We start from the raw sequence: 14087 nt of genomic DNA, 5'->3' as shown, positions 1-14087 counted from the left end.
TTTTTTGTATTTCTTTTATTCATCTTAACTAACCTGAACAGCTTGAAAAGGTGCTTGATAACAGTTCATTTTAAAAGAAAGTTATTGCTACAGCCTAAGCAAAGATCAGACGAGTCTGAGGACAGGTTTGAACTATCTCACCTTTTGAAAACCTCCATGTCTTGCCATTTCCATTATTGTCTGGGCAGAAGCATTTCATCCTGCCTTTTATCACCTATTTTACTCAGGGGTGGTGGTCACATTTTATCAGCATTTGAACCCTTAGTGAATTCAGACTCAGCAGACTGTAACCCCAGCAATTTTCAGCAAAATCTATTTCATCCTCCTTTTGTTCATGGAGATTAAAGGTTCCATCTAACGGCTGTGGGGGGAAAAGGGGGAAATTGATTTTTCACTGCCTTGCTGCTTTCAGGCTTACTTTCGTGAGGGTTGCTATTTTCTGTATTTTGTAGTTGCTCTGCTGAGGAGTGACTGTTACCCATGCAGTCGCTGCAGTGGAAGCAGACATCAGTTACACCTGGGACTTCATCACCTGGTGAAGCAAACCCAGTGTAGATACCAGTTCCGCAGGGTAAAGGAGCCGCTGCTCTGTTTCTCTCTAGAAATTGTGCTTCATACTGCCTCTCCACTGATGTATTTGTTGGTTTTCAGAGAGCTCTCCTTTCCTTTTGTGGGGTTCCTGGGCACACCAGCATTAAACTGCCCAGGTTGAGTAATGAGAAACCAGTGCTGCAAAGCAGCATCTATTGCTGTTTATGGCACAGCAGGTATCAGTCTTGGAGAGGCTGTCCTTCTACAGCAACCTCATTTACTGAGACTGCTCTTGAATACCAATGGATATAACATATATCCATGTGGATATAACCAATGGATATATCCACTGTTATACCAATGTTATAACAATGGATATGTACTATATGCATACATGACTAGAAACACCCGGAACATGATCCAACAGAGTGCAGAGCTCCTGCAGGGTGGTGACAGAACTGAGTGGTCTGCCTCCAAATCACTTGAGTGCCACCTATGCACGTGCTCTGCTGTTTTCAGTTCTCCAGCTGCCAGCAGCTGAGGATGTGCACAGAAGCAAAACTGGCTCTGAGGCTGTGCTCCCCCAGCCCTTTCCCTGCTCAAGCAGCAGACTTCAGCAGTGTTCCTGATGGCTGCATCTGGCTTACAGACAACGCCACAGGAGTTCAGGGCCATAAATCTTCCTCAGCAGCTGAAGGCTAGTTGAGCAAGTGCCAAGATACGTCTGGTATGCAAATACTACTGTAAGTCAATTGTCTTATTCCATAAATAGTTGACAGCTGAGGCCCTATTGGGCTCTCCTTTGTGGCATTGGGCTGCATGCCAGGATGTCCCCCTGAGTAAGGACCCTGCTCAAGGTTAATCCTTGAGGTTGGAAGAATCCTTGCCACAACAGCAAGTGATTAATGGCATGCTAAACTTTGAAACATTTGCTAAGTAATACAAAGGATGGACTGTGCGCATGTAATCCTTTAGACAGAAGCCATTGAGTGAGTCTGGGACTAAGCCTGGATCCAGCTGCACCTAGACTCCCCTCAGAAAGGAGTTTTGAATGCAAGGGGGTCCTTCCTGAACTGCATGACTCAGTGGCAAGCAGGGTCTCCCTACAACAATTTTGCTTGACCCTGTTTTCTATGCAGTGAAAATCAAGTGTACCTTGTCACTGAATCTTGTTAAAACATTGTTGCATTTATGATTGAACTTTGTTAAATCACTATTTTACATTGATAAACGTACCTCTATTTCTTGGTTATACGTGAAGTGCAGTACTTCATCCATAGCACTGGCTTGGCCTAAGCAGCACATCCTCTCTCTTGGTTCAACCAGACGTCCTCTGAACAGTGGTTTTGGTCACTGCTTATCATCTTTGGTAGGATAAACTCCCAGCAAAGTAATGTGTATGTTTCCTAAGACAGGAGGATGCAGCTTTGGTGTCATAGATTGATGATGGGACTGTGGTGTTGTATTTCCCACTGATTAGTTTATTAAATGCCTTTTACATTGTTCCTCCCCCACGTTCCCCTGCCCCTAGCCTTGGCCCCTCCCTCGGGTCCTCCCTGTTGGTTCCTGTACCCCAACTCTGCCCATGTACCGTCCCTGAGCCCTTGGGAAAACCCTCCTGTTCAGGGATCAGGTCTCTCTGCCTCTGGGAGTCTCCAGGACAAGATGTAACAATTAAAAGATCTTCTTAAGCCCTCATGGGGGGACCCTTCTCACCTCCTTCACCATCATTGGTTGTAAGGCTGATGGCTAGCCAGAGCAAAACCATGGAGCCATCTGAAATGGACTACGGGAGGGCAACCATGGTTGCACTGCCCTAAGCAGCTCTGCTGAGCTCTCAGGGAAAGCTGCAGCTTGATGAGGTAAATGTAGCATTACAGCATGGGACCACTTGTCAAGCAGGAAAGAAGCTTTTATACAATTCATTCCAGGGTTTGAGAAGGCTGAAAGCCACCTCTCCAGTTTGGCAGAGCCTGCTCTGAATGCCAGCATTAGGTAAGAGAAATACAAGTCATTTGCAATTTGCTTTTCAGTCTGTGTATGCCTAGGGAAGTTTTCATGGGCATTTCCTGTGGAGTATCTGGTAAGGTACGTCTCCAACTCAGCTTTGCTTCACAGCAAATTTAGTTTCACAGAATCACTGAATATGCTGAGTTCAAAGGGACCCACAAGGATCATTGAGTCCAGCTCCTGGCCCTGCAGAGGACCATCCCCAAAAATCACACCTTGAGCATTGCCAAATGCTTCTTGAGCTCTGGAAGGCTACTACTGTGACCACTTCCCTTGGCAGCTCATTCCAGTGCCCAACCACCCTTTGGGAGAAGAGCCCTTCCCTGACATTTCAGCCTAAAACTCCCCTGACACAGCTTCAGGCCATTCCCTCAGGTTCTATCACTGGTCACCAGAGAGAAGAGATCGGTGCCTGCCCCCTTGCTTTCCCTCGTGAGGGAGCTGTAACTGCAATGAGGTCTCCCCTCAGTCTCCTGTTGTCCAGCCTGAACAAAGCAAGTGACCTCAGCCACTCCTCATATGGCTTTCTGTCCAGACCCTTCACCATCCTCCTGGCCATCATTTGGTTACTCTCTAATGGTTTAATGCCTTTCTTACCCTGTGGCACCCAAAATTGCCCCCAGCACTCGAGGTGAGGCTGCCCCAGCTCAGAGCAGAGCAGGACAATCCCCTCCCTTGCCCGGCTGGCGATGCTGTGCCTGATGCCCCCCAGGACAGGGTTGGCCCTCCTGGCTGCCAGGGCACTGCTGACTCGTGTTCAACTTGCCATTGACCCAGAGCCCCAGATCACTTTCCGTGGAGCTGCTCTCCAGCCTCTCATTCCTCAGTCTGTCTGTGTATCCTGGATTACCCTGCCCCAGGTGCAGAATCCACTTTCCCTTGTTGAACTTCATGGGTGATTACCCATCTCTCTGATTTGTCATGGTCTCTCTCCAGGGCCTCTCTGCCTTCAAGGGAGTCAACAGCTTGTCCCAATTTTGTATCATCGACAAACATGCTCAGTATCCCTTCCAGTCTTGCGTTCAAGTTTGTGAAGATATTGAAGAGCACAAGGCCAAGGATGTAGAACCCCACTAGTGACAGGTCGCCAGTCTGATGTCACCCCATTCACTGTAACCCTTTGTGCCGTACCCATGAGCCAGCTGCTCACCCATCACATGATGTGTTTATCCAGCTGTGAGCTGGGCATTTTGTCCAGAAGGATGCTGTGAGAGACAGTATCAAAAGCTTTGCTGAAATGCAAAAAGATAAAAATAACATCCCCTGGCTTCCCTTGATCACCTGGGTGGGCTACCTTGTCATGAAAGGAAATCAGGCTTGACAAGTAGGGCTTTCCCCTCTCAACTGTGCCATTGCCACCTGTGAGGAGGCACATGGAATGACAGGGAAGGAAGATACCTTACTGATCCAACCATATACAAATAATGTATGGCAGTAATTTCTGTATCAGTCAGGAGTCACTATGCCAGGATTCAGCCTTCTGTGAAGTTCCTTAGTTCTGCAAACTTCCCTGGAAGAGTTTCCCCTGGACCAGAGCCACCTGGATGCTGCTACTACCAAGGGTAATTCCACTAAGGTGCTTCCTGTCATATCTTGGGATGGTAATACTTACTCCATTACACCACTGGTTCAGCCTGATGCAGTTTCAGTATTTAGATTCAGTCATGTATCAATTCGTCTAGAAGCAGTGCAGCATCACCTTTGATTCTTTGGGGAGAACCCAGCTGTGAGATAAACTGTTAGTTGCTCTAGGCGCCTTTAGTCAGTCAGTCTTGCCTGACTACATTTTTCCCATTGCACCCAAACCCAGTCCATACATGCTCCTTGATAAAGGGGAATTGTTTTCAGAAAGTCTGACTTTTCCCTTGTGATACTAGGCCAAGATTAAATGGTCTTTGAAAACTTATTTGAGTTCTTCAGCTCATGCCCTGTGTAATTTCATGATTGCTTTCTCCATCATTTCTGAATTACATGGTCATCTCTGGCAAAAATCGAAGCAATTGGCCCTCAAATCTGACAATGAAAAATTGATGTGATGAAATCAAGAATTGCTAAAGGCTACGCTTATTAAAAAAAAGACAGAATTTAATGATTGGTGCTTAAAGAGCATTTCCAAAACCATTCAGCCTTTCTATAAAAGTGTTTTCCATCTGCCTTGGACAGGAATATTCTTTCACAGTTGTCTGGATGTGGCTGATGCCTTGTTAGCCACTGCGACTGAGCACCCTCACACAGAATGAGATACGTTTGGACTTGCACCAAAAGTTTTTTGTTTAATTTTTTTCATGTAGGACAGCTTCTTAAGCAAGACATGTATTAACAGCTTCTGATAAATCACTACAAGAACATATGTTCAGATAAACTGGGGCAGACAGGGACATTTTGCAGTGTTCGCAGACATTGAGGGTAAATCATCTGGGCTACATTTGGTTTCAGTACATCAGGTATCTGTATCCCTCTGAAAACTACAGCCTTCAAACTGGATCACAAAGCTCTTCTGCAAACAAAAAATGCTCTGAGGCTAGCTGTGAAAACTGGGAAAAATACCAACCAAACCCAAAGTGTTCAGCACCCCAAAAAGGGAAAAAAAAAAAACCTATCCATCAATATCTATGTGCCAGTTAACCATCACCGAGATGCATCGTGAGACAGCCTTGTCTTCCCCAGAGTCTTTAGAATTGCCTCTCTGAGATCCCCACAGAGACAAGGAGAAACTGGAAAGAAGCAGAGATGAGACAAGAAAGTATGGAACAAAATCATGCAGTGCTCTCCCTGTTGACGTCCAGATGCAAAGTACAATTAAGCTCCTTGGAGCCAGAACATCCCACACTGTGAAAGGTTTATCTCACTAGATTAGAAGAGAGTATGTTCACTGCATGCCAGTTTGGGGATGACACTTAGAACACCTTTTGCTATCCATCACAAGAAGAAGCAGGCTTACAAACCAGACTTTTATCGATTTTACTGCATTCCTGAAACATGACTCCTCATTTTTGGAATAGTCAAAACTTACCCTATGGCAACATCAGCACAGGTTAACTTAATACTCTGCAGGAGCTTAGATGCAGAATGAAAATCTAATCATGTTTGATGTGTGGTTTTTCAATTACATGCTTCAGGGACAGTCTGTAACCTGTCTAAAGCACACTGGCAATAAAAGAAAAAATTCTCTGTGTTTTTCCTTTAATGTGATACAGGCACATAAGGATGTGAAATCTCTATCCATGAGTATCTGCAAGGATGTCAGGCTGCACACTGGAACAGCTTTGAATAAATACAATTTTTTGGAAAGGCAACTTTTTTTGGTGCACTCACTGAAATGTCAAAATGGGTTGAATTATTAAGAACACCTTTCCAAGAAGTCATTGCCAGCTGGGAGTTAATGATGACACTTCTTCATAAACACTCCTTTTAACTATGGGAAATCAGACCACACATAAGATTCGGAGTTCTGTTCCTCACATCGGGACAGGTGGTGTCAAAAGAGGGATCAGGTGGAGTCTGAACATCTTCAGATCATACTAATAGCACAAAGAGATCAAATAGAAGTTTATTTAGGAGAAATATTTCTTTCTTAAGGATTTTTAAGCCATTTTATGTCTTTGAACAGATAATCCCTGAACTGACTGTACATCCACTTTATCAAGTTTCTCCTTTCTGACTCCTCAGCATCAGCAGGCCAAGTTATTTGTACCTTTTCCTGCCAGAGATTTTTCTGAGATTGTTCACAGGGTGGAAATAAAAATAATTTCCGATTTTTTGGGCTTTACTTTCCAATGGCAAGTTTGGTTGCTTTCAGTATCAGACTTTTTCTAGAGAATATGGCTTTCAAGCTCTGACTAGAAACAGCCATCAAACAACGAATCTCCATTTCCTCATACGATGCATTAACCTGCATCATTCAGGATTTACAGGTGGGAATTCTGCAGCCAGCTGCAGCCTAGCCCTGAAGTACCTAAACTGTGGAAGTACAGTCCTATTCATTTTGAAGCTTGCTACTTGCCACACACTGAGTCCCTGTCCCCAGTGTGCCATTCCTTCATTCAGTTCCCTTCTCTGTCTGAAGGGGTTGAAACCCAAATCCCCAACATCCAAAGAAGAGCATACTAAGAGTTTGAGTTATCTCCTATTCAGAAAAAGATATGAGAAAAGTGAAGACAGTAAGGAAACAGATAAAACAAGGCCTGTGCTGCCTAACAGATCTGGGACTCCTTTTGGGGATTTCAAACACATTTATATTTTATAGGAAGGACCAGCATATAAAGCTAGAATTTTTCTATTTCTGTTTTCATGAATCTTGAATTCTCAGCAACTAACTCCTGGGTTTTCAAGATATAGCATGTAGATCTGGCAAAGCACACAGTGCAGTACTTCAGTGTATGGCTTTTTGTTTCCAACAACACGCTTTGCAAAGCGATACTCTGTTTACAGGATAGTCTGTTATCTTGCAATTAACAAACTCATCAGAACCAGTATCATAAATCACTGATAAAATCTGAAAATCTTAATTCACTGACAGCTGACCTGTGCAAGACAAATGTTTATGCCAGCTGAAGGAATAAATGTCCAACTCAAAATTATAACAGAAAACCAGATTAAAGTTTCAATTTCCCATCCTCAGCTCTGTCCCTTCATCACAGGGTCAGCTTTCTTAAAAACTGTCCTGGTGATGTGGCAATAAATCTTATAATATGTTTAATGAAATAGTATTAATGTGGTGCCAAGGGACCCCAATAAGATCAAAACCTCATTGTCCAAAGCTGTACAGAAGCAGGCTCTGCTCTGAAGTGATGGTGATCTAATTATGTGGGGGCACCAGGAGTGCACAGCATGCCACTGACATAATCCCTGTCACCCTGCACAGCCCTGGAAGAACTGGACCTTCAGGTTTGGAAACCAGGGCTCTGCTCCCTACACTGCACCTCCTCTTCTGTTTGCTCTGCCAAGCAGCATTTTTTATGGGGTCACATCTCTTAGAAGAACAAGCAGCCATGACTCTGTGTGTATGCAGGGGTGCAGAGTCTGTCTGCAACCCTGCAAACAGCCACAGCACACCGGGATTGCTGTTTCTTGCACCACACACTCTTAGCAGCTGCCAGTATGCCCTGACGTGGCTTTTCATATCAGAGGAGCAAGTGGATCCCACTATCAGCCACAGAAAGAGAATAGAGATGTGGTCAACACTTTTTTTCATTTTGAAAATGATGGAGCTTCTCTGCTGTTTAAATTGCAGTCAGAACAGCTCTTCTCTAAGTCACTGCATCGTTTTATTTACATCTTGAGACAGTGACTCCCTCTTTTCAGTGGCACCACCAGCATCTCAGCTCTTTAACACCTTTTTTACCCCCATACTTCAAGAGCTGCTTTGGCACAGCAGCTCCCCACCATTTGTAGTGAGGAGCCCTGGGAGCCCAGAGGGGTGCTGCTTCAAAAGTTGCAAAGGGAAAAAATCAGTCAATCAATCTGTCCTTCTCTCATCTACTCTCACTTACGGTATGTCAGGCACATTATTGATTCAGTTCTCAAAATGTCACTGGTGCCCTTAAACAGATTTGATCAATAAAAGGTGTTCAGTTCTTCAGAAGACAACTGTCTTCAGAAACTATAACAGATAATAAAGTCCGGAACAAACAAAATCTAGCTCACTGATTACTTTTGCCCTACTGTTCATCAGCAGGGCCTTCAGCCCTGGCAGGCAGTTTTCATCACACTTCATGACCAAGCAAAACTCTAGAGGGACATGAATGTGTGCTGAGGTTGCTCAAATGCTTAATGCCAGGTTGCTCAAAGCCCTTAATGCCAGGTTGCTCAAAGCCCCGTCCAACCTGGCATTAAGGGTTAGAGAATCCACAGTTTCCCTGAACAACCTGTTCCAGTGCCTCACCACCCTCACAGTAAAGATTTTCTTCCTTATATCTAATCTAAACTTACCCTCTATCAGTTTGAAGCCATTCTGCCTTGTCCTGTCCCTCCAGGCCCTTGTAAAGAGTCCCTTTCCATTGTTCTTGTGGCTACCTTTTCAGCTACTGGAATAACACAATTGGGTCACCCCAAAGCCTTTTCTTTTCCAGGCTGAACAATCCCAATTCTCAGCCTGCTACCCACAGTGCTTTGGGTGCAGCATCACTTTTTCTCCTTTCTTTTCTGTTCTGTTCTGTTCCATAAGAGCAACTTCAGAAGTTGGGTGAGCAATGAAGATGCTGCTACACAGCTCCGGAGTGTGCAGAAAGATCCATATAAACCTCTTGAAATGGAAAAAAAAAACCAAAATCCTGATAGCTAGCAATTTACTTTTTCCCTTCCTCAAATGGTTTTCAGTCTTTATATGGAGGTGGAGCGATTTTTCTCTCCACAGATCTTTGTTATTGTTGGAATTCTGCAGCACCATAAAAAGAAGCATTTTTACTTGACAAGAAGCATTGCTTCTCAAGACAGGGGAAGAGCTGGTGGAGGAGAGGTGCTGGGAAGGAAGGGCAGCATCACCACCCTCAACCAGGATTACTGGGAATTCTGCAGCACACAAGAAAATAATAAAAATAAATCTCATTAAAGAACTGCAGCCCAATAGTTTTCATCCTCAGATAGAACTCAGTGCAAGACAGGATGATTTTCTTTTCTCCATCTCAGTTGCAAAAAAACATTCGGCTCTCAGTTATTCTTCAGTAAGTGCAGAATGAGAAGACTGAGAACTGAATTATGACATGACATTATTTGTTTCAGTTGCCTACACTCTGAAAAGGGCTGAACTTGCTGGGTATATTTCTAGTCCATTCTTGCTTTTGACAAACTTTTGCTTTTGAGTTGCAACTGTGGGGACTGTCAGCAGAGAGGTTTTTGGGAATACATCTTTAACTATTTCAGGCTGTCTGAGGGGCTACCATCAGTCAAGCAAACCAGCGTTTTGAATTCACCTACCTGAATACCCACCTGCTGTCTGTCTCAGCTTTAGTAGGGCTTTTGCTACTGTCTTCTGTAACACCCTTGTTGACAAATTGGTGAAGCATGGACTAGGTAAGTGGGTGTGAGAGGTGTCTGAACTGTCAGGCTAAAAGGGCTGTGATTAACAGCAAAGTCTGTCTGAAGGACAGTGGCTGGTGATGTGGCCTGAGGCTAATACTGGGGCCAGTGCTGTTCAATATCTTTATCAGTGATGTGGATGATGGGACAGGGCACCCTCAGCACATTCACACTGGGAAGAGTGGCTCGACACCAGGGGGTTGTGCCACCATTCAAAGGGTCCTTAGTGGGCTGGAAAAATGGGGTGACAGAAACCCAGCAGGTCAGGGGAGGGGATCCTTCCCCTCTGCTTAGCCTGGGGAGGCACATCTGGAGTGCTGCACAATGTGGTGGGCTCCCCAGTAGAAATAACATGGACGTACTGAAGGGAGCACCATCAAGGGTCACAAAGATGATGAAGGAAGTCTATTAGGAAGAAAGCACACATGCTGTTTCAGATGTGATGGAAATAGAATCAGCAGCAGGTGGCTAGAAGAGCTGAGCTGGAGACTGGAAAGGATACACATGTAGACACTTGTTCAGTAAAAACCCCTGCACTGTTACCAGAACAGTTTTCAACTTGGGAACTTACAGTCACGCAAATTTCATCCAAGGTACATTTAGCTTAACAGCTGAAGCTTCATTCAAACTTACCCAAAGCTTTGCAAAGCAGGGGTTTTTTTTGTGTGAACATAGACTGCATTTCAAGAAAAGAAATGTTGTAAAACAATTATAAATTCATTTCTCATTTAAGAAAGGGAAAGGGCAAGCACCTGGCTGATGAAAATCTTATGAATTGCTGTTCAGTTTTATTCTGCTTCTTCAAATGTGCATGACTTAGTACTTGAAGTAGAAATCATGTTCAATACATCATTTGAGGACAGTCTTCAGATGTCACAGATAGCAATTTCATACGAATGATGGTTTGAATTGCATGTGTTAATAAATAACATCCAGTGCCATGTACCACAAAGCATATAAAGGCTGTTTAACAGTGAAGAGCAATAGTGAATGATAGCACAGCTCATCAGTTACCACGCAGTATCCCTCCAGTATTTATGGAAGGGAAATGTACGCACAGAAAGGAAATAAGACAGGATATCAGAGTTAACACCATAATTCCAGAAACATGTTAAGTGCTATTTCTCAGTAGTTGCTAAGACTGCACACAGAGCCAAAAAAATAGACACAGGTCAAGGTTTTAACTGCTTGTGAACTTTCCAGTAAGAACTACAACTTTGGTCCATCTTTTCTTTTAAAGGAAAATGGTAACTATGATATTATTATTTTTTATCTAATAAGATGTCACTCATTCTATAATACATGTTTTTAAAATGAATTCTGAGCTTATCATAGTTGAGCAAAATATCTTCAGTGAAGTATCTCTTTACTCATTAAAAAGCTCCTGTACAGCTACAGCTTTGAACTGCCTAGACATTCCGAGTTCAGCTGTTACTTTATAAACTAGCAACCATTGATATTTGAAATAATACATTGTTTTGTATAGGAAGAGGTATTTTCAGTCATAAAATGGCTCAGAGCCTAGATCATCAAAGCTAGATGTTCCCAAAGTTGTCAGTTTAGAGGCAAATTATTCTTTATTCACAAGCTGATACAGTGGTGGCACAAGGAGAAAGTGGCAAGTCCTTCACTGAGACTATGGAATTCCTTCTCTTATGGAAACTGCACACATTTTGACTTCCTTTTATCAGTCAACAGTGACTGCCACTGCTTTGGAGCTTTCCATGGACATTTTGCCTGACCATAAGCCTATGGCACTTTTGGGATCCACCTGGAGGGATCACAGCTCAGCACTACAGAGGCAAGCAGATCCAAACACCCCCTGGATTTGTAACAACATCACTGTCACCTGGAACCTCTCGTTATTTTCCAGAACTACAAGCTGCCTTCTTTTTGCTCCAAACTAGCTGCAAATAAAACAAAATACTTCCCCTTCTAAGCTGTTTCTGAGCTAGACTAGTGTCCCTAAATCAAAAGCAGCTCTGTTCCTGGCTTCAGCTATTCAGGTATTTGGGATTATTTGCTCAATTACAGCAGTGATAAGGACAGTCAGCTCCCTTGTCAGTTCCCCTTCCTTCCTCAATTTGGTTTTACTTTGTAGGAGCCATGGCCAACTAATGGTCCCTTGTGGAAGAGCAAGGAGGCTCTGGATTAATACTTGTGTGCACCAAGGTAGCACAGTGGGGTTGGGATGCACCTCTCCAACATGAGCCTGGAGCACCCCATCTTCTATTGCATTTTTCCCTGCTGATCAAATCTTCAGGCACATAGAGGTATTGGCTCAGGAAGACTTTCAAAACCAGGAACCATCACATCATAAGCCCCTTTTTTCATAGCCAGGCTTCATCCAACTGTAAATACTGGACTTGCAAGTTCCTGGCAAGCAGGTTAGGGGATGTCTGAGGAACATTTATAGGCTGAAGCTTTGCAGTCAGTGTATCAGCCATTATTGTGAAAAGAAGCCAGATGTTTTCTCTGCTGTAGGAAATTCCTGGAGTCTTGCTTTTCTGATCCACTCTGTAGCTGGATGGAACAGCAGCTGCTTAAGTTTTCCTTGATTCAAATGCATTTGAATTTCCTATGATGATTCCTATTTCCAAATGCATCAATTTCCTATGATTTCAAATGCATAGTTAGGGGTGTCAAAAGGCAACAGAGAATCATGACCTGCAATAGATCTCTGCAAGTCTTTTATTTTGTTTCCTTCCTATTCTGGATATTTAAGATGGCAACCATCCATCTGATCCAAAGATGTCTCAGTGGTTATGCTAACAGAAATCTGACATCAAAGGCATTTCAAAGCTGTTGCTGAGCATGTATTGAGTGTGCCTTGAGGTTGAAATTTCAGTAAGACAAAGGTTAAGACTGTGGCTTATGCTAGCTTGATTCTCCAACCTAATACAACCACAATCCTAACACAGCTTCCCTCCAGCAGACAAGCTGGGTTAGATAAGGCAAAAACATCTGTGAAAAATTTTGATTTGCCCTGGGCGATATTTTGATCACAAAACCAACATCTATGGTAAACACAAACTCATTCAGAATTCATCATAAAAATAAAATACAAGGGAAATGTCAACCAAAAACTTTCACTCCTGTAGAAAGATATTCCTGCCATTAAATATCTTTATTGGTGATGTGGAAGAAAACAGAAAATCAGTGCAGAGAATATTTTCAGATGAGATGAAAATTGTCAAGACAGTAAATGAGGAAGATTGGTTAGATAGGGTGAACTGGGTCACTTGCTAAAGTCGGTGGAATTTAAAAATCAACTTTCATAAAGGAAGGAAAAGGAAAAGCAAAGATGAGAGGCCATATATGAGGGGGGGTTGTATCCTGAAGTTCATGACATTGGGAAACAGCATCACAGTAATGGCAACCTACCATCTGACTTCTGTAACGTAATGGAAGAGGTCCAATAACTAATATTTGACCCTGAAAATGTAAGAGAATACCAATGTTGTAGGCAGTGACAAATCCAGATTTGCAAATTTGTGCATCCGCACTTCAAAGTTATAATTTTAAGCATTCAACAAGAGCAGAAAAAATTGAAGCCTGAAGAAACTTGGTGTATTTATCTCATTTAAAGGAAGAAAGAGGTGATTTGACCAAAGTTTGCAAGCACCCCTCTGTGAAATAGATTTCTAATGGAGGCTGCACCTATTTGTGGCATGGAAAGAAAGAGCACAGTCCTGAGTTTGGAAGAAGCAGCAGCAAAAATGGCAGCTAGCAAAAGGCAGAAAACTTGAAAAATCAGTCACAGAATCACAGTCCTTCTGGGCAGGGCTACTCGGTTTGTTCATGCCCAGCCTGTGCTGATACCGGGGGTTGCCCTGAACCAGGTGCAGCACCAGCACTTGGTCTTGTTAAACCTCATGATGTTCCCATGGACCACTCCTCAAGCTTGTCCAGGTCCTTCTGGATGACATCCTGTCCTTCAGGTGTGTCAAACACACCTCACAGCTTGGTGTCACATGCAAACTTGCTGAGGGTGCACTTGATCCCTTTTTCTATGTCATTAATGAAGACATAACACTGATCCCAGTAAGGACCCCTGGGTGTCCCACTTGTCACTGATGTCCTTTGGTGCTCAAAGCTGTTGACCACGACCCTCTGGATGTTACTATCCAACCACTTTCTTATCCATCTGACCATTCATCAAATGAAACATGTAATCTGAGCAGCCCAGCTCGTGAGCACACAAAATGTGTTGATTTCACCAGGACACAACCTCCACCCAGCTCAAACTAAGGCATAGTTTTCCTTTGATCAGAACAAATACTGTTAAGGATGCAACCATCCTCTTACCAGCAACCTTAATTCACTAATCTAAGGCTAAATATTTACAGTCATTCTCTAAATAAATAATGATAATGAAAGAGAAGAAAGAAACCTGTCGCCCTTGTAGCTCTAATCTACAGTGAGTTTTGCACTCCATATACTGCATATCTTCATCTCAGCAGGCAGCTCTCATTCGAGAGGAACAGGTGTCATGGGCTGTTGCAGAGGACACAAAATGTTCTTTCTTC

Source organism: Corvus cornix, chromosome Z (genome assembly GCF_000738735.6).
Source record: "Corvus cornix cornix isolate S_Up_H32 chromosome Z, ASM73873v5, whole genome shotgun sequence".
Classification (NCBI taxonomy): domain Eukaryota; kingdom Metazoa; phylum Chordata; class Aves; order Passeriformes; family Corvidae; genus Corvus; species Corvus cornix.
This window is presented reverse-complemented; position numbering follows the sequence as displayed.